Source organism: Leptidea sinapis, chromosome 6 (assembly GCF_905404315.1).
Source record: "Leptidea sinapis chromosome 6, ilLepSina1.1, whole genome shotgun sequence".
NCBI classification, from domain to species: Eukaryota; Metazoa; Arthropoda; class Insecta; order Lepidoptera; family Pieridae; genus Leptidea; species Leptidea sinapis.
In genome coordinates, this window is record NC_066270.1 from 10,021,477 (window position 1) to 10,048,791 (window position 27,315).

Sequence of the window (27,315 nt, forward strand, 5' to 3'; positions counted from 1 at the left end):
TTACGCACCAGATTAACATATAGGCTATAATTTATAAAACTGTAGTCTGAATTATACAAAATATAAAAGAAGTGTGATTGTTACTAATGAATACAACTAGCGCCATCTCTTATCAACTAGGAAGCAAAAGATCAATACAATTTATATGGCAAAACAACGTTTGCCGGGTCAGCTAGTATTTCATAAAAGATTAACACTTCTCTTCTCTCAGAATAATCAACTTTCATCACTAATAAACTATAAAAATATTTCACGGCTGATGATTCGATCCCTCGACCTCGCGTTCGACTTCGCAATCACTATGATTCAACCGTATGATCATAAAATTGAAAAAATTGGAACTATAATTAGTTCGAAGTATGAACGACTGTCTTACGAATTTTCAGTCAGGTCACGTGTCCTGACCCGAGTTTAACATTTTATCCCATCCCAAGAAAAGTGCTCAGCGCTGCTAAGGAAGTGTTCACTTCCAATACCATATGATGAAGAGTAAAGTAGCCCCTCGGCTCATGGAAGTCCTAAGAACCTGCCATAATCGTTATATTCATATCATTTACAACTATTTCACGATTATTTTAGGACAATATTAAGGTTTCGTTGTATATGTTTAAGGCAGGTATTTTAAAAAGTAGTTTTTTTTTATCAAAATGCTGACAATAGATTGCTATTTATCTATGGTTGCTTTGATATGTAAAATAGAAATTGCTTCTTCCGTTGACGACTGAGTTTATGATATGATACTACAGTCAAACTAGCATAAGCTATAGGACTTAAGCTACAAAGCTAGCTAGCTGGTAAAATAAGCCGTGTATTTTTAGGACAGTCAGCTGATAGGTTAAACTAATAAACAGGTTAAAATTTTGTTGAAATTTCGGAGCTAAATGGTAAAAATAATTATAATATATATAAATTCAATGTCCTGATGTTTGTTTCTAGTGAACTCCAAAACTAATTAACGGATTTTAATGGGGATCACTTCATGGAGTACAGTTTAGTCCAACTCGAGATATCTCTCAAGTATCTCAAGGCTATCCGATAGGATAGCTATTTTCGATTTGGTACCCATAATTATTTTTATTTCCCATAATTGTTTTGTATGTACATATTTTCTATAAGAGAATTTATTGACGCACGGTTTGACAGTTCTGTTGTAAAACAATTTTATTATAACAACAGTGAGCAAATTTTATGAAATTATCAATGAAATTATTCTTGATGTTATGAAATATTATTGACAGATTAAATAAAAAAACAATATTTTATTTAGGCCAGATAGTAAAGATATAAATAAAGATGTACATGAGGACCATAATAATATGTTAATATTTACTGTTATACTTTATTAAAGAGTAATTATTCGGTATCATATTGATAGGAAACCACATTGTGGTCTATTTCATTTCTAAGATATACTAAGTCTGGCCATAAATACTGTTACAATTAAAAATAAACAAAATATTAAATTTGAATTTGGAATCTGTCATTTTTATATGATTGTTAATTGAAAAGATTTTATCTCGGGAGATGAAGATAGCACCTAGAACCATATCACGTTCTTTTAAAGATGACTTAGGACTTGCAGCGTGTAAGAGACGTACTGGTCATTTCGTAACTGATTATTAAAAAAAGAATAGGGTGGTAAAATAGAAATAACTACAGAAGTGGTACGCAAAGGGAGATGCGAAATGTTTTGCAATTGCGCAACATTTTAACAAACAAAATGACCGTCTTTATGCTCAAAGCTCTAAGGAAGCTTCCCAATTAGTCGACAGAGTGCAACGTGGGCACTATCCGACTTCAGTGATGGTTTGGTGGATTTTTTTTTTCATTTTTTCAGTATTTATGACAAGACTAGGTATAATATATTTTTTTTTATATTAGAGGGGGCAAACGGGCAAGAGGCTCATGGGATGGGGTGAGGTGAGGCAACCGCCCATGGACATCCGCAACAACAGGTGTGTCAAGAAATGCGTTGCCGGCCTTCAAGCTTTTTTCTTGAAGGTCCCTAAGTCGTATCTGTTCGGGAAGACCGCTGCCGGTAGTTGATTCCACAAAGTGACTGTGCGAGGCAAGAAATTTCGAACAAAACGCGCGGTTGTGGAATGACAGACGTCTACGTGATGCGGATGGTACTTTGCACGTAATGTCCGGTGGTGGAATTCGGCCGCTGGAATCAACCCGGACAGCTCCTCTTAGCACTCCCCGTGATAAAGGCGGTAGAAGATGCAGAGAGAACCCACATCTCTACGCAATGCCAATCGGAGATGACTTGATATTGTCACATTACTGACAGTAAATTCATTATTTGCCAGGAAATGTTTCTTTGAAACTGTAGTGGTTCCAGTCCTCCAACCTTATATTAAATGTAAAAACTAAAAGTTTGATTTTAGTTGAACCAGAGGACAATGAGCACATTCTTCGTAGTTTCACAATATCCGCTCGGGGTTTTCTACGAGTTTTATTGCTCACAACTGCTCACCTAATGACCCAACAAGGGATCTTTCCTTGTGACGTTGTTTTGTAACAATTAATTGTTATTGCTAGATTCCTAGGTTTAATGCCTATGGATTAACATTAAGGCAGTCTTTGTTTACAATTATATTCATTGTAAGAAGGCTCTTCATGAAGCACTTCAAAATATGTCCTATGAAGATACAGATATATTACTAATAGTGTTAAAATAAACATTATCTATATTTTATTTGTATTAGTTAATAGTAATTACTTTGAAGACATTGTTTACTTTATATACTTAACCTGTAGATTAATCTATACCTTTTTACTTTACGAGTAACAGTTATTTGGTTTTAATATAAGCTCTTTACGCCTGAAACACAGGGTATATTATTATTAATTTACGAAATTGAAATTGAAAATTGTTTTAAATTTGAAATTCTAAAGCCTAATTTACGTACTAGGTTCTAAAAACTCAGTTGTAACATTATAGGCTCGCTGAGCACTTTTTTATCTGAGCTTATATGACACTAAGGTTACTAGTAAGTTTCGGGCGTTGCCTTACCAGCGTTTCTGTCTTCGGTTCTTAGTGCGCAGCCTTTGGTTACTAGAATAATTATAAATCATGTACCATGTAAGAGATTGCGTATTTGAACGAAACTAAGAAAATTGGGCTGAATATTTAAAATATGCAAACATTTCCACAAGATTTAAAGTGTCAAAACGTTCACGTGAATTTTGTTTACTTGTTAGTTTCACAATTAAATCGGGTTTAATCACAGAACAATTTAAAGACATATCTTTTAACTATTCTGTGGGCTTAATAGATACGAGTGACGGACATATTTAAATTTGGCATTCTAGTAAATATTTAAATATTATTTAGTACAAAGCTGTTATTTTGATATTACAAACAACTTTATTTTATGTCCAGACATGTAGAATGCGTGTTTTGATATAACAAACAACTTTATCTTGTGTCCAGATATGCAGAATGCGCTAAATCTGGATCACCATCTGGATGTGTGGCGGTCCTCCACAGTGCGGTTTTCAAGGAGCTTTCTTCCACGTTCTACAAAGCTGTGGATTGAACTTCCTTGTGCGGTGTTTCCGGGACGATACAACATGGGTACCTTCAAAAAAAGCGCGTACACCTTCCTTAAAGCCCGGCAATGCTCCTGTGATTCCTCTGGTGTTGCAAGAGAATGTGGGCGGCGGTGATCACTTAACACCAGGTACGCTTGTTTGTCCTCCTTTTCCATAAAAAAATCTAACTACATTATTCCCCGAATACAATATTTGTAAGCAGTTCTTTTATCATCGACGCACGCGCATGTTTTGTTTGTGGAATACGGCCGTGGATATCAGAGTTAAATGTAAATACAAACGCCCTAGCCGGATATTTCTGCTGTCCAACATGTGTACGACGGCGAATGGTGTTGGTAATTAGGTCAATCTGTTTAGATATGTTACTCGTCTCAAATAAAAAACACCAAATTCAATTCAACATGTGATACGCCAAACGAACCACTTTTAGTGGTAAACCTCGCAATCTTGAGTCTTTCGGGGGTTAAATTGGACAAGGCTCAGTTTACCCCCTTTCCACGACCTACTCAAGAGGATACTCGATAGCAGACACAAGTTTTTCCCGGCACTAGTCGAAGATTTATTACCATTATTATTATATTTCAGGTTTATTTCATCAAAATAGATTCAGAATTTTAAGATGTTATTTGAAGATATTCTTATATATCTTAAGATCTTATCATCATCACCATCATAATGAGTCGGAAGACATCCACTACTGGACAAAGTCCTCCCACAAAGATTTCTACGACGATCGGTCCTGCGCTGCCCTCATCCAACGTATTACGGCGATCTTGACCAGATCGTGGCTCCATCTTGGGGACCCTACCAACACTGCGTCTTCAGGTACGTGGTCGCCATTCAAGGACTTTTTAGCCCAACCGGCCATCTGTCCGTCGAACTATGTGCCCCCCAGTATTCGTATAAGATTTTTAGCAAAACTAAATTAATTCTGTAATTAATTGGAACCATATAATGCAACGCAATCCACGAAATAACGCCCAATACAACCCTTTAGATATATTTTAAATAATAGTTTCATGCATTTTTGAAGTTTTATACGAGTAGAATCCCTGAATTATAAATATTGAAAACATTTTCGAAATAACACAATAGATAAGTATAAGTAATGTGAAATTCAACATCTGTATAGTATCTTGACTCCCACGTTCTCTTTCATACATTTATAGGAGTAGTAGCGAGAAAGACTTATTGAACTTGGATATATTTAACTAGCTAATGCTCGCGACGTCGTCCGCGTAGATAAAGGGCTTTTAAAGATAATAAGCAAGTTTGGAATTGAAGATTATCTCATATAATATTCCAGTTACGGTTTCCCGTATTCACTTTCAATTCCAATTTATGAATATACTTAGAGGCCGATGGTTTTTTTTGTGACAATAAGGGACGAGACGAGCAGGACGTTCAGCTGACGGTAATTGATACGCCCTGCCCATTACAATGTAGCACCGCACAGGATTCTTGAAAAACCCAAAAATTCTGAGCGGCACTACAACTGCTCGTCAATCACATAACCCATCAAAGTCCTTATTTCATCTCCATATTGCATACGTTAACATTTTAAACATTAAATCCGTTTAAGAAGCATTTTTATAAATACAAATGCAACATTTAAAACGAAGCGCACTTTTAAATACCAAAGTATTACTCATGATATCATAGGTGGAGCACTAAAGGGCAATATTGTATTAAAGTTTGCGTTCATTTGCAGGATTTTACGTGGGGGTACTCAATGTTCCCAACGTCATAATAAGCCTATAAATTTATGGCTGTCAGCATACCTGATGTATATTCTGTTTAAATTGCAGCATATTTTATGACAAGACGTTTCTATAAGCAATATATAACATAGCTTCTAATGTTAAGTAATGTGTTAAGAATTTTCCGGCAAATTTCTGAATACATTCAAATTTTTTGAAGAAATATTTCCTATTTTATATTGGCTATAAAATGTTAATATTGTATTGTATATACAAGCGGGACTGTGTCCGCGTAAATAAAGGGTTTTTAAAATTAATTAGCAAGTTAGGAATTGAAGATTATTTCATGTCCTTTTCGAGTTCCGGTTCCAGTTTTTTCTCCGTTCCCGACATATTATAAGAATCTTACGTTGAGGAAGATTGGTATGGCGAACTAAACCTATTACTATTGGTATAGTTATGGCTCATCGACGTGAATTCCAGTTTTTCACATATCCCGCGGGAACCATAGATTTTTTCAAGATAAAAAGCCTATGTCCTTTCATAATCTCTAGTCTATCGCTGTACCAAATTTCATCAAAATCGGTTCAGTAACAAACAAACATACTTTCAAATTTATAATATTAGTAGGTATTAAAATCTGAACTGTAAACAGATAATGAAGCTATAAATGTTTATCATATCTGGGCTTTATCGCAGTATTACTGTTTTTTATCTCAGAAGCTCTCTCTCTGATTAAAAGCTAGACCTTAAGTGTTCTAAGTGCTAATGGATACTTATTCCCACGGGATCGTATTTACATATTCATCCTTCAAATATGTATTTGGACATAAGATCTATTACAAATAAAAATTCATTTATTTTTTATAATGTATGTTTGAGCTTCTTTAACGCAAAAAATACTGAATGGATTTTGATAAAACATTACAATAATATAGCTTACACACCAGAATAACACATAGGCTATTATTTATAAAACTATCGCGTGAATTATATTTTATATGGCAAAACAACGTTTGCCGGGTCAGCTAGTGTATTTATATATATATGCTTTTACTATTGTAAAATGTACAAAACAAATGTGTTACGAAATTTAAATGAATTGTTAAAAAACGTTTGTGTGGGAAAGTTTATTCCAAGTCAAAGTCAAAAAAATCTTTATTCACTGTAAAACTTTATAAGTTATGCAAGTCAGGATAAAGTACAAAAGTTACAATAGTATTCAAAAGAATATAACAATATTCATTAACAAAATTTAGAACATTAATTACAACTATCTTTATCATTCAAATAATCTTTCACATTACAAAAGGCCTTAGATGTTAATTTATTTTTATTAAAAAATTTTAATAGATAATATTTTAATATCATTTGGGAGTTTATTACATAATACAACACAATCCACGTTAAAAAATTTAGCATTAGAATATTATATATATACATAAATGATTTTCTTAATGATACCACAGACTGGGAATGAAGCGGACACCCTCAGGTTCTTTAAATATAAATGTTTATTGATATTGTAATCCATATTTTTATAGAAATAAAAAAAAATCCCACTCAGTTTCTTGCGCCCGTTCTTCTCAGGTCTGAGGCAGTCTATTTTGAATGGGTGGTAGTTTTTGACGTTCAATAAGTGATTTTGAATCCTATTTTATTTTACTACTACTATTTAGAATTTACTAATAAATTAAGTCTGCTAGACTTCCAGATCGATCTGGGAACTGGTTGGAGTAAGAGGACAAACAACCACGCACCTATAAGTACTTGAGATATAAATCGTAACTATCGTTGACTTTTTTGTCCCAATAAACTTATCGAAGGTAACTCGCCTCATCCGATTAACTTGAGTGTGAATAACAAAAACTTGTATGAATACTCGGCGATGGCAGTGTCCGTAGACTTCCTTATCTCTGTTTATTCGAAAATCCTAAGCGGCACTGTGTTCTAATGGATAGTGACTTTGTCGCATAAGATCGTGGCAAGCAAGTAAGGTCGGCCTTCTTAATACTTCCATCAACACCAGCTCTATAAACTTGTGCAGTCAATCTACCTTCGCACACCTTCTCTAGATGACAACACCCAACCATTTTTATGTTAAGTACTTTTGGCACAACAGTTCACAAACATACTGTAGATTTACGGCCGTTCCCAATATTCAGACTATCTCATACTTGAGATATAAATCGTAACTATCGTTGAGTTTTCTGTCCCAATAAACTTATCGACGGTAACTCGCCTTATCCGTATACGCTGTCTGTCAATGGGATGACGTATAGCTAACCAGAGATAGAAGATTGTATGGAATTTGCAATTCACGCGTCCCAATATAAGGCGATAAGAATGACTAATCGGGTATATTGGGACAACTTCAGATTATTGACGGCTAATTACTGACAGTAGAAGGCAGTAATTTATCTCTATCTGTAAACGCCCAGCCAAACTAACTAACTAACTAAAATGATACAGCACCCACCACCAAGCCATGACTGAGGCAGAATGATAATCATAATTAACATTACCGTTCGGATTCATTCGTAATTGGTGAAGAATTGAATTTAGAACAGCTGATCTTTCTTGAACACTCTCTGCGACTTCGATAATTATCTTTCCTCTTCTCTATCTTTAATCTATTTGGTGAAATATAAGTCTCGTCTCGCACTGTCATTTAAAAATTTATAATTGATTCAACCCGGTGTTTCGTTGTCTCACATTTAAGTTTTTTTTGTTAAGACACAATATTTTCAGGGCGACTGAAGTAGGGTAAATGTGACTGAACATCTTATATCTTAAGGTGACAAGCGCAATTGTGGTGGCGCTGAGAATTTTTGTGTTTTTCAAGAATCCTGAGCGGCTCGACGTTATCAATTACCATCAGCCGAAGATCCCACTCGTCACGTCCATTGTTGTATAAACTGATAAAAAAACTCCCAGCCTATGTCTTAAGTAAACAACTTAGTCTTAGATTATAATATCATACAATTTTAGGTGCACAGGACTATGATATGGACTGAAGTTCGATGCACAGATACAACTAATATAACTTCAGTTGTTTTCAACTAAACCCAGTGCAAGATCAAGTTAAAGTTTCGAGCGGCGAGTTATCAGCTATCGGCCGTTCCCAATATTCAGTCTATCTCCTACTTGAGATCATAATCGTAACTTAACGACGGTAACTCACCTTATCCGTACACGCTGTCTGTCAATGGGACGTCGTATAGCTTACCAGCGATAGAAGTTTGTATGGAAATTGCAATTCACGCGTCCCAATATAAGGCGATAAGAACGACTTTTCGGGTATATTGGGACAGCTTCGGATTATTGACAGCTAATTACTGACAGTAGACGGTAGTAATTTATCTATATCTGTAGATTGTATATTGGGAACGGCCTTATATCTATAAATGATCTCCAATTTGTATCGTCTGTTCGTGGTTATATTCGATCTGCAGTACAGTAGTATTGGTTAATTACTTTACGTATATGGAACAGTTATATCTGTTGTTATTACGATCATAATTGCTAACAGATGCCATTATTCTGTTACAAGATCTCGCAACCGCAATACTCAAAGACCCTTGTTGTGTTGGTCAATGAACTTGGCTACCCCACGCTTTTTCGATGTTTATTATAAAGGAAATAAAACTATCCTATAATGAGATTTACTATAAATACGCGTATATTTGATAAAAAAAATAAACAATAGTTTAAAAAACTAAAGAAACACGATTTTAATAGAAAACTGAATGAAAATTATATACATTAATAAAAATCGTATTCTGAAATTGAAAAATAGAATAATTTTATCAAATTAATGTATTGTCATCGGTCCTCGATAAATCAACGAAGTTGGAACGTAATCTGACCGTTCAAGTGGGCCAAAATGGCGCCCAAATCAGTCAGTTGCAAAAAAATATACATACATACAAGCTAAAATAAAGCGTGTAAAAATAATGTGTTGCACTTGGGGAGTGCCGGCAAAAGTGAAAACTTGAACATTAACGTTGTGCATTTTTGAATATTTTGGAATGGTTGGAATGGATTTTTTGGCCCTATCGTACACAAAAATGGCAATTTATAATACATAAAAAAATTAACATTTCAGAACTATTACAATTATTTTCCATGAAAAAGTTTATCTTTTAGATGAATCAACTTACATCCATGATAAACTGTAAAAATATTTCACAGCTGAGATTCGATCCCTCGACCTCGTGGTGTTTCGGATTCGTAATCACAATGATTCAACCACTGACACGATGACCTTATGATCAATAATTTGAAATAGACAAACTATTATTAGTTACAAGTATATATCTTTCATCCATAATTTCACCGACTGTCTTTGGAATTTTCGATCAGGCCACGTGATCTGACGCGAGTTTAACATTTTATAGCCATCCCAAAGAAAAGTGCCCAACACCGCTAAAGAAGTTTTCGCTTCAAATCTATTATTGAAGAGGTAATTTATTTTTATGGTTGTGGTACCTTTATATCATATTTTTGGATTATATTCAAGTATAACTTTATAGTAAGTTTATTTGTAAGGCCGGTACAGTTTATGAGTCGGTGAGTAAATACTAACAAATGCTGTTGCTTGTAGGTAAGCTGTTAAATGTTCTAAAATCTAAATCAAACGCATCGAAAGATACGTCTCTGCTGCGCTCCAACTACATACCGCACTACCTAAGAACAGGAGGTCTTTTATTACGTCTTATTATTACGGCAACTATCTAATGCTTGTGTGCATGGCATCTTGACACTCATTGGCATCTTTCAATTTGTGTAACATACGCTTCGTGTTATTTTATATTGAAATTAATAAAATACAAAACACTTACTGATAATGTGATCCCAGTGTCTTTCTTATTTCTTGTAGTATTATTATTACCAAGTCTTACTATGCAACCCGGCATTTTAGTTTTAATTAATAGCAAAATTTAAAAGAATATTATGTGGCACATTAACGTCATATGGTATATCTAGTTGGAGACCAATCCGTAATCTCAGATTGACACAATTGTTAATAAATAATATGAATATGAATGGAGCAATATTATAAATCGCAATCATCTAAGATAAGACAATTCATAGAAGATACTAGAAAGGGTTGAGTCAGCTGTAGATAAGAGACCCGTTACAAACGTCTTTTGCCAAATCGTAAAAGCATTCGGCCGAACCCTACTTATCAGGATTTCTACGTAAATTTCAATTTGAATAACCAAACCTATAAACTAAGGTAACGGATCTGTAAAATAGTCAAAATGGCATCGTTCAAAGATAAAATAGTATATTTAGATTACAATATGGAAAATACAGGAAGCTTTAACCTTAATCTATTTGTATTGTAAATTGTTTACATAATTTCGCGAATAAGAATGTTGCGAACTACTTAATTCTCAGTACGGCAGACCGAATCTGTTATTCATCAACTTTTGATGTTTCTCGAAAATTTAACTTACAGTTTAATGCAGTGAATGTTTTTAAATTTTAATTCCTGTAAAATTAATTGCTTGTGTGAATTTAGAAATCTAAAATTGTGTCGAGACTACTACTATAAAGGTGTAAAAATCTCTCTGTGTTTGTTACACATGACCTATTTATTGTATTTGTGCGTGGGGTGGATATATTGTTAGTATGTTACGATTTCATGTAAAAAATAGTAAAATCTCTAATTACACAAATTAAATTTGAAAACAAAATTAATGCGGTACTCGAACTCGCGACCTCTCGCGTAGGTACCGTGCGAGCGCTCTTCCACAGAGAGTACGGCTTGCTCTAAACGCCATGATAATTTGGAGTCCCTAAAACAATCCGTACGATTGGCAGTGAAGAATTTCGCCATGGAAAGAGTGCGTGCTTCTATTGATAACTGGCCTCAATATTTAAAGGACTGTATTGCAGGCAATGGAGACCACTTCGAATAGGCTTCTTATATTTTAAATTGTTTTATATTTATGTATTAAGCTAACACACGGTAAAAGTAATAAATAATATTTGCAATAGTTTTTTTTTACTTTGTTTCAGTATTTATGGCAAGAGTAGATATATATATGTAATATCATCATACGTAAGAGGATGAAAGAAAAGACTCATTGCGTATTTTGTGAATCTCTTTAATGAAAAAAACAACATTTAAAGTCTAAATATTATTGGAACGAAGTTCCTTACGGCAGGCTTGGAGGGGATAGGGATTTTGCTGCGCGACCGAACTGAAAAAAATGTGATAGTAAAACCGTAAGAAAAAATCCGTGGAAAAAAGTGCGTAAAATAAAACCGTTAAATGAGACGTGCGCAGGCGCGACAGTCGCATACACAAGCGAGTAGTGTATATATTATCAATATTATTATATTAATATATGATAACGATTATAGCAATATTAGAACGATTTTTTTTTCAATTTGTGTCGATTCTACATTAGCCGAAGGAACTTCGTTCCTACCTGGTGTCCCACGACACCACATCATTTTATCTTTTCTAAATTTCGAAGCTATTAATATTTAATATTAATCACTCTTTTTAGGGTACACTTCTCCAATATTTTGACATCTTAGAGAATTAGTATTACATAGTAGTAATTCTCTTTTCATATATATTATATCATTTTATAACCTTTTTTTTTTAATTTATCTGGAAATCGAAATAGTGACAGTGAAATGGGGCGTAGGTTTCCAATTATAACAAGTTATTGAATAAAAAGGACAGAGGTATGTATATGAAACCTTGATTTTATTAAAAAAAATGCTTTCGAAGTATTATTCAGCAAAGAATAAGTGGAATGCATGTGTATGTAGAATTTGCAGCTAGAAAATACTCTTAGTGTATTTTGCATAATCTTCAGCGTAGGGCGATATCTGCAGTTTCAATTACACCCGGATGTTTACTTTACTGATCAAACACAACTCTCACGTAGCAGGGTCTTATTGAAGGCAGTAACAGCAAATTGTTGTCTTATTGTAGCTGCTAGTTCCGTGTGTTGTCGCAAGGAGCGCTGCTGTCGCGTTTCTATTTAGCTACAATCTTAACTCAATTTATGTTATAAAAAAACACCTGCAATAACTTCTCAGTTCCGTTGTATTTTTAAAAGTGACTAAATATTAAAAAGCAGCCAAGTGCGAGTCGGACTCGGCCGTGAATGGTTCCGTAGCAGCAAGTGAAATTACTGGGCAAATGAGACCTAACATCTTTTGTCTCAAGGTGACGAGCGCAGTTGTAGTGCCGCTCAGAATTTTCGGGGTTTTTCAATAATCCTGAGCGGCACTGCATTGTAATGGGCAGGGCGTACCAATTACCATCAGCTGGACATCCTGCTCGTCCTGTCCCTTATTTTCATAAAAAAAAAGTAACATAATATAAAAGTACTTGTAGTTCTTTGTAACTTTTATCGATATTTTAATTATAGTGTATCTTCTTTTAATTAAAAAAACTTCTTACTAGATCTCGTTCAAACCAATTTTCGGTGGAAGTTTGTATGGTAATATACAACATATATTTTTTTTAGTTTTATCATCCTCTTATTTTAGAAGTTACAGGTGTTCGTTACATTTTACCATTTTGAAAGTGTCTCTCGCGCAAACTATTCAGTTAAGAAAAAAATTATACCGGAAACCTTAATATCATTTTTGAAGACCTATCCATAGACACGTATGGGTTTCATTAAAAAAAAAATTTTGAGTTCTAAATATCTAAGTAATCCCCAAAATTTAAAGTTTTTTTTCTACATTTTTGTGAAAATCTTAATGCGGTTCACAGAATACATCTACTAACCAAGTCCCCCTAGGCAGTTCGAAACATAATCTGTGTTATCCCAAAAAAGTAAAACGCGTGTTGGACACTTGTTTTAAAAAAGTTCTATTACCAATCTGTGTCTTTCTGTTGTTTCGCGTTCAACAATCTTTAGACATTGCTTATATTTAAACACGAGTCGAAGCCTGTCTATGGTGTGTGTAACTGTAAGATCTTCAAGAAGATTTAGATTATATGATGACAGATAGTGATGACAGCTGTCAAAAAATTGTGTTCCGTTCCGTTGATGTTGTGTTTAACGATGTTTTAGTTAAACACAAACTCAACACTGTTTAGAAAAAGATAAACTCCATTTTAGACGTCGTTATTCTTAGGTCACTGACGTTGTTGTAGTTAGGTCAGGGGTAATATTATTATTATTATTGTAACTAATTTTAGTAGGCTTCATAAGATATATAATAGCTTTAAGGGTAAATGTATACACTTTAATAATAAATTCAAAGCAAGGCATTATTTATAAATAAATTTAAATGTTTTATGATAAAAATGACTCTGTCGTAAATCCTACTACTCCACAGCTGAATATCTAACAGCCTGGGACTAGATTATGATTATTTTATAGCAATAACAATGACAGTACACGTATAGTATATTTTATTAAAAAGAGCGCAAAAAAAATGCTGGGAGAGTTTGTTGCGCCGCTTCTTCTCTCTCAGAGTGCCATTTGTTTCCGAAGTGATGGTAGTGTTATAAATGACAACAAAAAGAATTCTAAAGGAATCAATTTTGAGGAAATAAATGCCTTTTATTCCTGCTTTAGCTAGAATTTTACTATAACTAGATCATGGAAGATTTTAGTATACCTAGATCTAGGAAATTCTCTAGAACAGCGACTCCTAGTACGTAACTACAAAATAACGAGACAAGCTTTAATTAAGATTAATTAAAGTGAATTGGATGTGAGTCCGACATTGTTCAGAACACGAACGAATGAATCATTTCGTTGTTAAAAGAACAATAATTAACAATCTGTTAAGTAGCAGCTGTGTATTTCAGCACTGTGAGAATCTCGTTAGATTTCACGCAAAATTAATAAAATTACACAAAAAATCTTAAGACTGTGTTACAGAGCTTGATGAAAAATTTCCCATACGTAATCAACAGACTTGAATTATGTTTATTCGTATAGGCTTTCATTGTTGAATTCTTGATAATGTAATGTATGTATATCCTATTAATATCCTATTAATATTATAAATGTGAAAGTTTGTATGTCTGGATGTATGTTTGTACTTCTTTAACGCAAAAAGTACTGAATGGATTTTGATAAAACTTAACAATAATATAGCTTACACACCAGAATAACACAGGCTATTATTTATAAAACTAACGCATGAATTATACTTTATATGGCATAACAACGTTTGCCGGGACAGCTTATAGACACATAAGTGAATTTGCTAGAAACTGTCATAACCATAATCGAACAGACATAAACTTATAATGCCCACTACTCGGCCTAGTAGAGTTAGTATGTCTTTTGTGGGGCGTTATAGATGCTTTTAAAACAAGAAATAATGTTCAAAACAAATGTATTACGAATTTCAAAAGAATTGTAAAAAAACGTTTGTATGGTAAAAGTTACTATAACATAAATGACTTTCTTAATGTTACCACAGATTGGGAATGGAGAGACCGCCCACAGGCTATTAATTAAAAAATAAAATTTATTGTTCGATTTTACATTGTAACCATATTTTTATAAAAAAAAAAGAAGCCCGCTGAGTTTGTTGTACCCGTTCTTCTCAAGTCTGAGGCCCTTTTGGAATGTGTGATAGTTTTTGACTTTCAATAAGGGGTTTTATATACTATTTTGAATAGAAATATTTGAATTTGAATCGCTGTTTATTTTAAAGGATTCCGTACTCCGTAGGTAATACAATTATTAAGACTCCCGCTACGCGCCCGTCTGTGTCAGCTGTGTGTCAATCACCACCAACAGCTTGACAGCTTAGATATTGATAGAGTCTTTATTATAATTGGTGAGAACAAATCTAAGAACAAATAATAAAAAATAGATATTGCAATCGCCCATGAGGGGTCAGTAGCAGCAGTTTACGGCTAGATTATGGGTACCACAACGACGCCTATTTCTGCCGTGAAGCAGTAATGTGTAAACTTTACTGTGATTCGGTTTAAAGGGCGCCGTAGCTAGTGAAATTACTGGGCAAATGAGAATTAACATGTTATGTCTCAATGTGACGAGCGCAGTTGTAGTGCCGCTCAGAATCGTGTTTTCATAAAAAAAAGCATTTAACATTTTTTTTAATGAAAGTTAACGTTCAGCTGATGGTAATCGAAACGCCCTGCCTATTACAGTGCGGTGCCACTCAGGATTCTTGAAAAACCCAAAAATTCTGAGCGCCACTACAACTGCGCTCATCACCTTGAGATAATTGTAATGTTGATCGGTAAAATGTTAAGTCTCATTTGCCCAGTAATTTCACTAGCTACGGCGCCCTTCAGACGGAAACACAGTAATGCTTACACATTACTGCTTCACGGCAGAAATAGGCGCCGTTGTGGTACCTATGTGGTAAAAATAACATAATATAAAAGTTCATGTAGTTCGTCGTAACTTTGATCGATGACATGTAGTTAAAAAAAAATACACAATAGTGTATTATTTTTTTTAATTAAGTTATTAATAATATGATCTATGATGTATTAAAAAAAACTACTTACTAGATCTCGTTCAAACCAATTTTCGGTGGAAGTTTGTATGGTAATATACAAAATATATTTTTTTTAGTTTTATCATCCTCTTATTTTAGAAGTTACAGGTGTTCGTTACATTTTACCATTTTGAAAGTGTCTCTCGCGCAAACTATTCAGTTTAGAAAAAAATATATATTAGAAACCCTAATAGCAATCATTTTTGAAGACCTATCCATAGATACCACACGTATGGGTTTGATGAAAGAAGAAGAAAGAACTTAGAAGAGAAAAGGAGATTGAAACGCTTCCATACATTCCCGAGGCCCAGGTGATAACAAGATGAAAATACCACCATTTAAAAGATAACATCTAAATAATCCATTTTTTGAAAATTTAGCAATCTAGGAGCTGAGTAATCGAAGATATAAAAATGAGGTTATGACTTAAACTATATGTTGACAGCTCATCTATAGTAGTTTTATTAAATGCCTAGCCATTATCCTTTAGAGTTTCAGTTCTAAGTATGGGGAACCCCCAAAATTTATTGTTGTGTAAAAATCTTAATGTGGTTTACAGAATACATCTTATACCAAGTTTACAACAGCATAGTTCTTATAGTTTCGGAAAGAACTTGCTGTGACATACGGACGGACAGACGGACATGACGAATCCATATGGGTTACATTTAATGCCATTTGGCCACGGAGTTATCGTCGATAAGTTTATTGGGACAGAAAACTCAACGATAGTTACGATTTATATCTCAAGTAAGAGATAGTCTGAATATTGGGAACGGCCGTAAATCTACAGTATGTTTGTGAACTGTTGTGCCAAAAGTACTTAAAATAAAAATGATTGGGTGTTGTCATCTAGAGAAGGTGTGCGAAGGTAGATTGACTGCACAAGTTTATAGAGCTGGTGTTGATGGAAGTATTAAGAAGGCCGACCTTACTAGCTTGCCACGATCTTATGCGACAAAGTCACTATCCATTAGAACACAGTGCCGCTTAGGATATTCAAATGAACAGAGATAAGGAAGTCTACGGACACTGCCGTCGCCGAGTATTCATACAAGTTTTGTTATTGACACTCAAGTTAGATTTTCAAAGAAAGAAAAGTCATTTATTGAATTATGTCAAATTTAAAATTTATAATTGTCAAACGCTGAGCTGAGGTTTAATAAGAAGAATTATTACCAAGAGACTCATTGCCACTCTTTTCAATCAATTGAACAATGTAAATGATGCACCAAAATTACTCTAAAGTTTTGACATTCTTGTGTCAATTGAAATAAAGAAAAAGAAGTAGTTAATAATTTAAAATGGTTTCTGATGAAATGACCCTGGTGGCTTGGGTACGGGGAAGGGCGCTGGTGTGGGACGTGACTTGCGTCGACAAGCTGGCTCCTTCTTATGTCCAAGGTACGTCAATTGGTGCTGGGTCTGCTGCTTCGACTGCCGAAGACAGCAAATGGCGCAAAAATGTTCGTCGCAGTAAGTCTTACATCTTTTTGGCCTTTTGTGTCGAGATACTTGCCCGTGGGGCCCAGAGGCTCGGAGAATGTACAAAGTACCATCTTGTCGCCTCAATATTGCTACTGGTGACCCAAGCGTTGGCAGCTATTTCGGTCAACAGATTAGCCTAGCTATACAAAGCGGAAATGCTGCCAGTATTCTTGGTACACTTCCCCGTAACCACAATTTTAATGTAATGTAATCATAGTATTGTAAATATAGTTAATGTTTAAATACTTAGTCTTGCCATAAGTACAGTTACAATTTAAAGAAAATATTACATTTGAATTTGGAATCTGTCATTTTTATATGATTGTTCATTAAGTTTTCTCATTTTAGCGCCAATACATTGTAAAATATTTTGCAATATTCAAATGGAGTGGGATGATAAAGAGAACCGAAGCGCTGTGATTGCATTACACGAAATAGGTATGGAGCCAAATGCAATTTGTAAAACTCTCCATACGCTTGGTATTAGTAAAATGTTTGTGTACCGGGCTATTAATAGGTACAATGACACCTCCTCTGTTTGTGACAAAAAAGATCTGGTCGTCCAAGTAGTGTTCATACGAAAAAGGTGGTCAAAGCAGTAAAAAAAGGGAAAGAATTCGAAGAAATCCTGTCCGAAGCAAAAGATGAAGATTGCAGCCTATAAGAGACGTACTGGTCATTTCTTAACTGATAATAACAGAAAATTTCTTCTACGGATGAGATTTTTTTTACAATTGAGCAACATTTTAACAAACAAAATGAACGTATTTATGCTCAAAGCTCTAAGGAAGCAATTACTCGACAGAGTGCAACGTGGGCACTATCCGACTTCAGTGATGGTTTTAGCGATGAAGGAATGTCTGAGCCATACTCTTGTGAAAAATGTATCAAAACATAGTGAAGCCCCTTAACAACACCATGTTCAATAACCAAGAATGGTCCTTCCAGTCAGGCTCGGCGCCGGGTCGTAAGCTCGGTCTACACAGTCTTGGTTGGAAACGAACGTTTCGGACTTCATCAGATCTGAAGACTGGTCGTCGTCTAGTCCCGATCTTAATTCGAAGGATTATGATTTATGGTCAGTTTTAAAGAGTACGCCTTGCTCTAAACGCAATGATAATTTGGAGTCCCTAAAACAATCCGTACGATAGGCAGTGAAGAATTTTCCCACGGAAAGAGAGCGTGCATCTATTGATAACTGGCCTAAACGTTTAAAAGACTGTATTGCAGCCAATGGAGACCACTTCGAATATGCTTTTTATATTTTAAATTGTTTTATATTTATGTATTAAACTAACACACTGTAAAAGTAATAAATGTTATTTGCAATAGAAAATTAGACTAGGTATTTAAAGTTCTTCAATATCAATTTAAGTATAATATATTTGATTGGAATGGTGAGTAAGTTTTTGAACAAAAATGAATAAAAAAGAGTAAAAGTAAATTTCGATGAACTTCGAATTACCGATCCTAGAGTATATTTGTATATTTTTATTGAAATGAGCGCAAAAAAATAATGCTGGGAGAGTTTCTTGCGCCGCTTCTTCTCTCTCAGAGCGCCATTTATTTCCGAAGCGTAGTAGTATCTAGTATTTTAGAAATGACATCAAAAAGTATTCTAAACGAATCAATTTTGAGAAAATAAATGCCTTTTATGCCTTTTAGATAAAGGACACGAGCCAATAAGTGCAGATTACACTTGTCTTAAGTAAAATTAGTTAAGTAATCCTTTCTATACTCAACAGTTGAAAGCCGATATAGTTACAAATCAAAATATAGTGAAATATGATGCAAACACATCAATAAAATTAAAATTATCTCATCACTTGATTGAAGTAAAAAATAAAATCATCAAATTAATGGCAATTGGATTGCCGTATATTTTACAGAACTTATTTTTAATATCACTCTTTGATTTTTTTTTCTGTGTATAATATTAAAAATAAATTTTAGTTAAAATATTTTTTAACACAGCAGGATGTTGAAATATTTAATTTTATTTTAAGTAAAAGTTCTGAAAAAATCACTCTGATGCGACATAATAATTAATAATTAAAAGACCGCATTTTGGTACCGCAGTTAATCTATTTCAAATAGCCCTATTGGAAGCATGTCGAGTCAGAACTGAGTTACTAATAATGAAATATGTTAGTGACAGTAAACTGTGTTAATCCACTTAGAGGTGTAGAAAATGTAATGAAATGGTCACAGTAGTACATCAATTACTTTTATTAATAGCTGTTTCACCCTTATGTAGATACAAGATGCAACTTGTAACAGTTGCAAGCTGTATTTATGAATAAAATAAAATAATTAATATTTATAAATACTTATTAGAATTATTTTTGGATGTTCCAAAATTGCCGGTTGTGATAACTTCAGTGAACCCAAAAACTGCAAAGATTGTAAAAAAAACAGGTTTAAACCTTTACAGGAACCATGAATTTAAAATAAAGGAAAATATAGGAAACATAGTCGCGATTTTTAAAAACGCATTTTAAAAATGTGATAGTAAAGTATAATTCTTATAAAATGCAGCGAAAGGGAAATTAATACCTACATGTCATGTAGGACTATATAAAAATGACCCATATGATTCTGGGAACGGCAACAAAAATACAACATTAACGTAAGAAAAAAATTATGACTGAAAGTGCCTATTACATCATTTAAATAAATTAAAATCGTTGTTAAGTATCCAGGTAGCATTCAATATTACCAAAACAGACGTACCTCTGCCAAACTTTCGATGAGTATAAATTTCGTTCCACAGTCCGCTCCGGTACAAAATTTACACACTGCACTAAAGTTTACTACACTACGGCTAATAAAATCAAATATTTCGACCGATGGTAACCCAGATGTTGCTCCAGTCTAACTACAGCACGTCACTGCTAAAAACATGCTCGATATTACAGGCTCAGACACGAGTCTTGCCTTACAAACGCCGGCTTCACTATCTGTACCTCTCAATACATAAACAAACGAACTGAAGTGAAGCTAGCCGTGTATCGCCGGGCGCGTTACTACTGGAACAACCCTGAGATCTCGAATTTGATAGCGCTTTGAACTTCAGAAAATACTCCTGAAAATACTTCTCTAAAATGTAATGTTGTTAAATTAAGATCTGCAGTTTTAATGTTTATGTATATATTCTTGATTATGTAATGTAAATATATAGGCACATAATTGAATTTGCTAGAAACTATCATAACCATAATATTAACACCAGGATCAGACATAAACTTATAATACTGCTCGGCTAAGTCGAGTTAGTAAGTCTTTTGTGGGGCGTTGTATATTCTTTTACAACAAGCTCTCAGATAGTGTTCAAAACAAATGTATTACGAATTTCAAAATAATTGTTAAAAAAGTTTGTGTGGTCAAGTTTACTGGCTTTCTTAATGATACCACTGATTGTTGGAGGTTGTGGTCGGGAGTTGAGCGACCGCCCACACGCGGCTATTAAGTAATAAATTTTATTGTACGATTTTACATTGTAACCATATTTTCATATAAAAAACGAGCCCGCTGAGTTTGTTGTGGCCGTTCTTCTCAGGTCTGTGGCATATCTTTTGGAATTAGGGGTGGTTTTAGACTTTCAATAAATGAGTGAACAAGTGGAAGGGTCCTTTGCACAGAATGCCGGCTAGATTATGGATACCACAATGGCGCCTATATCTGCCGTGAAGCAGTAAGTAAACAGTGTTTCGGTCTGAAGGGCGCCGTATCAAGTGATATTACTGGGCAAATGAGACTTAACATGTTACCAATCACCAATACACTTATCTCAAGGTGACGACCTGGATCTGGGTGGTGTGGGTTTTTCAAGAATCCTGAGTGGCACTGTATTGTAATGGGCAAGGCGTATTAATTACCATCAGCTGAACCTCCTGCTCGTTTCGTCCCTTATTTTCATAAAAAACAGAGATTTTACATGCTATTTTGAATAAAAATATTTGAATTTGAATATCAAGAGTGTTCTCGAAAGTGGTAGAGCGTGAATTAAATTCGAGGAAATACAAATATTATAAATAACACGAGCATAGAGTAGGGGATAGTAACACAGCTCTAACGCGACGTACGGAAAGCTTACGCGGCTGCGCGTCGGGGGATTGTTCGTCCTTTATATCTGGAGCAATTTATACACTGTGCCCTTGCAACAAAGTCTGTTTGAAAATGCATTGTTTCCCTTACTAGCTGTCCGAGATGTTAATTGCTTAATTTATACTTTAATTCAATAGGTGTAGAGTACATTTTGTTGTGACGAGCTACAAAAATAATGCAATCTGACACGTCACGTGTGCAGGGGCTAGAAAATATGTGATTACTGTAAGCCTACGACCCCTCATCTCGGTTGTAGTTAAGGGATTTCTGAGGAATGAAATAAGTAATTGAGTACATGTATTGTATATGAGCTAAATCGTGTCCTAATTAGTCCAACCACGTTTTATCATTCAGTAGGTGCGGGATAAACGCAAAGAGTGGCATCGTTATCCAATTCTGAAACAGAATGTGTGAAGCTTTACGGTAACGAATTGCTTGTAACTAATTCTAGTAGGCTTCATAAGATACATAATAGCTTTAAGGGTAAATGTATACACTTCAATAATAAAGTCCCAGCCACTGTACCGGCATTATCTATAAATATATTTAAAAGTTTTATAAAGAAATGGCTCGGTCGTAAATCCTATTAATCCACTGCTGAATATCTAAATATTCGGACAGCCTGGGACTAGATTGTGATTATTTTATAGCGATAGAAATGACTGTACAATATTGTATATTTTTATAGAAAAGAGCGCAAAAAAAGAATGCTGGGAGAGTTTCTTGCGCCGATTCTTCTCTCTCAGATCGCCATTTGTTTCCGAAGCGGTAGAAGTATCTAGTAGTTATTAGAAATGATATCAAAAAGAATTCTAAAGGAATCAATTTTGAGAAAATAAATGCCTTGTATGCATTTTTATAAGTTCGAAAACTTTATTGGATCCCAACGACAAGAAAATTTCCGAACTTTCAATTCTTCGTGTAAAATTTTCTGAATTTGCCTCATGCCAATCCCCAATAGTCCTCGAATTGTCTCATAGGTAATCCTCGGGTTTTCTTCCATTAGCCGCTTAACAGTAGCCACATTATTGTTCGTTGACGGCAGTTGAAGGACATGTAGACCACCACCAGTATGGAAACTAAGCCTTGTTGATAAAATACTTACCTACATGTGCGTACATTCCTTTGAAGCAATAGGGTTGTCAGGTTATTTTTCTAACTGACTTTAAAAAAGGAAGGCGTTTTGGATCGAAGTTCCTTAAGGGGCGTTGCGGAGCGTAAAAAAGTTAAAAGCGTAAGATTTTTATGTATCGTGTATGTAGTATAGCTATTCAGTGTATACCACGCAATATGATGGCATTTTTAAAAAGATCGCGAAAATAAATAACAACGTGACACTCGACTCGTATGGACCGCGAAAACCACTTAGGAGTCACGTCGATGCGCATGTTTGTGTGAGTGTGTCATTTCGAACGTTTGTTGTTTCCGTACTGTTACATTTTTTCTACTGTGGTTGAAGTTCGTGAAGGGCGGCCTCACGAAATTCGTCACGTAAAAGAAACCGGACCTCTCTCAAATTCAGCAAACCATCGCCTCACGGTGCTCAAGCAAGGCGCTTCTCTCCCAAAAGCATTTTGAAGACGAGCGGCACAGTCTTACGGAGAGAGAGAAATTTTAAAATCATAAAAAATCATCGCTCTAAAATCATTTCGCCATAATACCATTTTCGTTTCGCTTATTGTGTGATATAAAACAATTGACAAATGATTTCTCGCCAATTGTTTTTTTTTATTACTAAAAAGGTTGAAATATTTCAAAAAATATAACTTTCGAAATTCAAATAGTTCCGATTAGCTAAAAGTGCAAAAGTTTAAGTGTATCTAATAATTTTTATTTTGAAACACTATTTTGGTGTAATTTTTGTAATATAAATACTATCTTGTTAGGTTAATATAAGAAATAAAAAGCAATCTTGCTGGAACGTATTTCTAAACTTTGAAAATATGTTTGACCTCTAAAAAAAAATAATGCTGGGAGAGTTTCTTGCGCCGCTTCTTCTCTCTCAGAGCGCCATTTGTTTCCGAAGCGGTAGTAGTATCTAGTATATTTTTTTATTTATTTATTAGGAAGCCAACGTGCATTCAACTACCTTAATCTACAGATACATTTAAAAATTCTTTTATAATGTTGTATACTCCACTTACAGGCTAACTCGACATGCTTAATAGTATTATATACATCCTTTGTTAAACTAAAACTTTTGAAAACAATTTTTGATTAAATTTTTACAAATTAAAGCCACAAGGAAAAGGCTGATAAAACAATAAAATAACTATGTTCTTACTTAATAACCAAGAAAAAACTAAAGAATAAAACATATATAACTACGAACAATAGTATATTAGAAATTACATCAAAAATAGTTCTAAAGGAATCAATTTTGAGAAAATAAAATGCCTTTTAAAGACTCTACTTAATTTAGTAAGCCTCTACTTTTCCTGGGTTGAATTTGAGTGGAAAATGATCAGTTTGGGTTATTCGCGTTTTTTAACAAACTATCAGCGTTATATAACTTATTTAATGGCTACCTATTGGTAAACAGCTGGAAATAGGCTAATTGCTTACCACTTATGAGATGAAAATATGACATAATAATACTTAATAATAGACATATAACGAAATAGGCTAACGGCCTTACAAATAAAATTGGCATAAAGTTATAACTAATCATAAACCAAGAAAATGTAAAATGTTTACAAATAGACATTTTTCTTACGATTGGTGTATTCGGACGTATAACGTTTCCCGCGTTTATTTGCAAGGCTGCTTGTCATTTCGGAAACCTTCAGAATTATCATTGTATTGACAGAGTTGTCAACGATATTGTAAACATTTTGTATATTCCACCTTCGCACGACACGCCACAAGTTAGGATATCATCCTCACCATCTGGATGTGTGGCGGTCCTCCACAGTGCGGTTTACAAGGTGCTTTCTTCCACGTACTACTAAGCTGTGGAATGAGCTACCTTGTGCGGTGTTTCCGGGACGATACGACATGGGTACCTTCTAAAAAAGCGCGTACACCTTCCTTAAAGGCCGGCAACCCTCCTTTGATTCCTCTGTTGTTGCAAGAGATTGTGGGCGGCGGTGATCACTTAACAACAGGTGACCCGTACGCTCGTTTGTCCTCCTATTCCATAAAAAAAAAACTTTATTTATGCTTAGTTATAACTTTATACCAAGTTTATTTGTAAGACAGTTATAATTTTGTTTTAAGGCGAGGTTTTCCCAACACTTTAGGCACAAAACACTCGAACGTATTTATCTATAGCTCTAGATATATACGTTCGACACGGGCATGGCTGAGACACTAGCCGAGCGGAGCGGGTCAACGACCCCACCCCGGAAAGACCGCGTAATATTTTATAAAAATGGTTGCGCAAGAGTACGATATGTTGTGATATTTTTATGCATTTTGAAGTGAAACTTCTTTAGGCGCATGCCTAAAGAAGAAAAAAATTACCCACATGCGTGGGTAATTTTTTTTACAAATGAAACGGAAAAGAACGTCTCAGAAATTTGAGACGGTTTTGTTCAAGGGAGAGAGCGATTGACACCGATTGAGGAAGAGTATTTCTTACTCTCGAGCTTCCCTACTAGCCTTGGATCGTGCAGGTTTACCGCGCGGCCGCTAGTAAGTAGAACATCTTCCCTACTAGCCGTGAATCGTGCAGGTTTTGTTTTTAATTCCAAAATCGCCGCCGCGCAAAATTATGATTACAACATTATGGGGATCGTATCCGAGGTTCTGGAGGGTGCAGAGAACGATTTTGTGATCATTTTTGAAATCAAAGATGGCTGACGCTCAAAATTATGATGACAACATTATGGGTATCGTATCCGAGGTTCTGGAGGGTGCAGAGAACGATTTTGTGATCATTTTTGAAATCCAAGATGACCGCCGCTCAAAATTTTGATTACAACATTATGGGTATCGTATCCGAGGTTCTCGAGGGTGCAGAGAACGATTTTGTGATCATATTTGAAATCCAAGATTGCTGCCGCGCAAAATTATGATTTCAGCAATATGGATATCGTGTGCGAGGTTCTAGGGTGCAGATAACGATTTTGGGATCTATTTTGAAATCCAAGATGACCGCCGCTCAAAATTTTGATTACAACATTATGGGTATCGTATCCAAGGTTCTCGAGGGTGCAGAGAATGATTTTGTGATCATTTTTGAAATCCAAGATCGCCGCCGCTCAAAATTTTGATTACTACATTATGGGTATCGAATCCGAGGTTCTCGAGGATGCAGAGAACGATTTTGGGATCATTTTTGAAATCCAAGATCGCCGCCGCGCAAAATTATGATTACAACATTATGGGGATTGTATCCGAGGTTCTGGAGGGTGCAGAGAACGATTTTGTGATCATTTTTGAAATCAAAGATGGCCGACGCTCAAAATTATGATTTCAGCAATATGGATATCGTGTCCGAGGTTCTCGAGGGTGCAGAGAACGAATTCGGGATAATTTTTGGAATCCAAGATGGCCGCCGCGCAAAATTACGATTACGACATTATGGGGATCGTATCCGAGGTTCTGGAGGGTGCAGAGAACGATTTTGTGATCATTTTTGAAATCAAAGATGGCCGGCGCTCAAAATTAGGATGACAACATTATGGGTATCGTATCCAAGGTTCTGGAGGGTGCAGAGAACGATTTTGTGATCATTTTTGAAATCCAAGATGACCGCCGCTCAAAATTTTGATGACAACATTATGGGTATCGTATCCGAGGTTCTGGAGGGTGCAGAGAACGATTTTGTGATCATTTTTGAAATCCAAGATGGCTGCCGCGCAAAATTATGATTACAGCATTATGGGTATCGAATCCGAGGTTCTCGAGAGTGCAGAGAACGATTTTGTGATCATTTTTGAAATCCAAGATGGCCGCCGCACAAAATTATGATTTCAGCAATATGGATATCGTGTGCGAGGTTCTAGGGTGCAGATAACGATTTTGGGATCTATTTTGAAATCCAACGAGGACCGATCTGCATCCTCGAGGACCTCGGACACGATATCTATATTGCTGAAATCATGATTATGACTGGCGGCCAACTTGGATTTCAAAAATGATCCCAGAATCGTTCTCTGCACCCTCAAGAACCTCGGACACGATATCCATATTGCTGAAATCATAATTATGAGCGGCGACCATCTTGGATTTCAAAACTGATCACAAAATCGTTCTCTGCACCCTCGAGAACCTGTGACACGATATCGATATTGCTGAAATCATAATTATGAGAGGCGGCCATCTTGGATTTAAAACTGATCACAAAATCGTTTTCTGCATCCTCGAGGACCTCGGACACGATATCTATATTGCTGAAATCATAATTATGAGCGGCGGCCATCTTGGATTTCAAAAATGATCCCAGAATCGTTCTCTGCACCCTCGAGAACCTCGGACACGATATCCTGAATAAAATATTGCTGAAATCATAATTTTTTGCGGTGGCCATCTTGGATTTCAAAAATGATCACAGAATCGTTCTCTGTACCCTCGAGAAACTCGGATACGATACCCATAATGTTGTAATCATAATTTTGCGCGGCGGCCATCTTGGATTTAAACAATGATCCCAAAATCGTTTTCTGCATCCTCGAGGACCTCGGACAGGATATCTATATTGCTGAAATCATAATTATGAGCGGCGGCCAACTTGGATTTCAAAAATGATCCCAGAATCGTTCTCTGCACTCTCGAGAACCTCGGACACGATTTCCATACTGCTGAAATCATAATTATGATCGGCGGCCATCTTGGATTTCAAAAATGATCACAGAATCGTTCTCTGCACCCTCAAGAACCTCGGACACGATATCCATATTGCTGAAATCATAATTATGAGCGGCGACCATCTTGGATTTCAAAACTAATCACAAAATCGTTCTCTGCACCCTCGAGTACCTCGGACACGATATCCATATTGCTGAAATCATACTTTTTCGCGGCGGCC

General features: G+C 35.2%; 2 protein-coding genes across 8 annotated transcripts in view; one reads left to right on the forward strand and one right to left on the reverse strand.

Moving 5' to 3' along the window:
* The window catches only part of LOC126964952 (sorbin and SH3 domain-containing protein 1), a 284,029-nt gene extending 263,829 nt beyond the window's left edge, over positions 1-20,200 (reverse strand). For 4 of the 6 annotated variants that reach the window (XM_050808300.1, XM_050808298.1, XM_050808299.1 and 1 more), the window contains exon 1: positions 19,968-20,200. The gene's annotated coding sequence lies outside the window, so the exon portion shown is untranslated. The remainder of the gene's footprint in view (positions 1-19,967) is intronic. The other 2 variants (XM_050808303.1, XM_050808301.1) reach the window with 1 other exon arrangement.
* LOC126965103 (uncharacterized) overlaps positions 1-27,315 on the forward strand; it is a 518,938-nt gene that overhangs the window by 405,249 nt on the left and 86,374 nt on the right. Inside the window, exon 6 of one of the 2 annotated variants that reach the window (XR_007729456.1) lies at positions 8,593-8,604. The exons of the other annotated variant lie outside the window; for it this stretch is intronic. The gene's annotated coding sequence lies outside the window, so the exon portion shown is untranslated. Of the gene's footprint in view, positions 1-8,592; positions 8,605-27,315 lie in introns of those variants that run through there. 2 annotated transcript variants of the gene reach the window in all.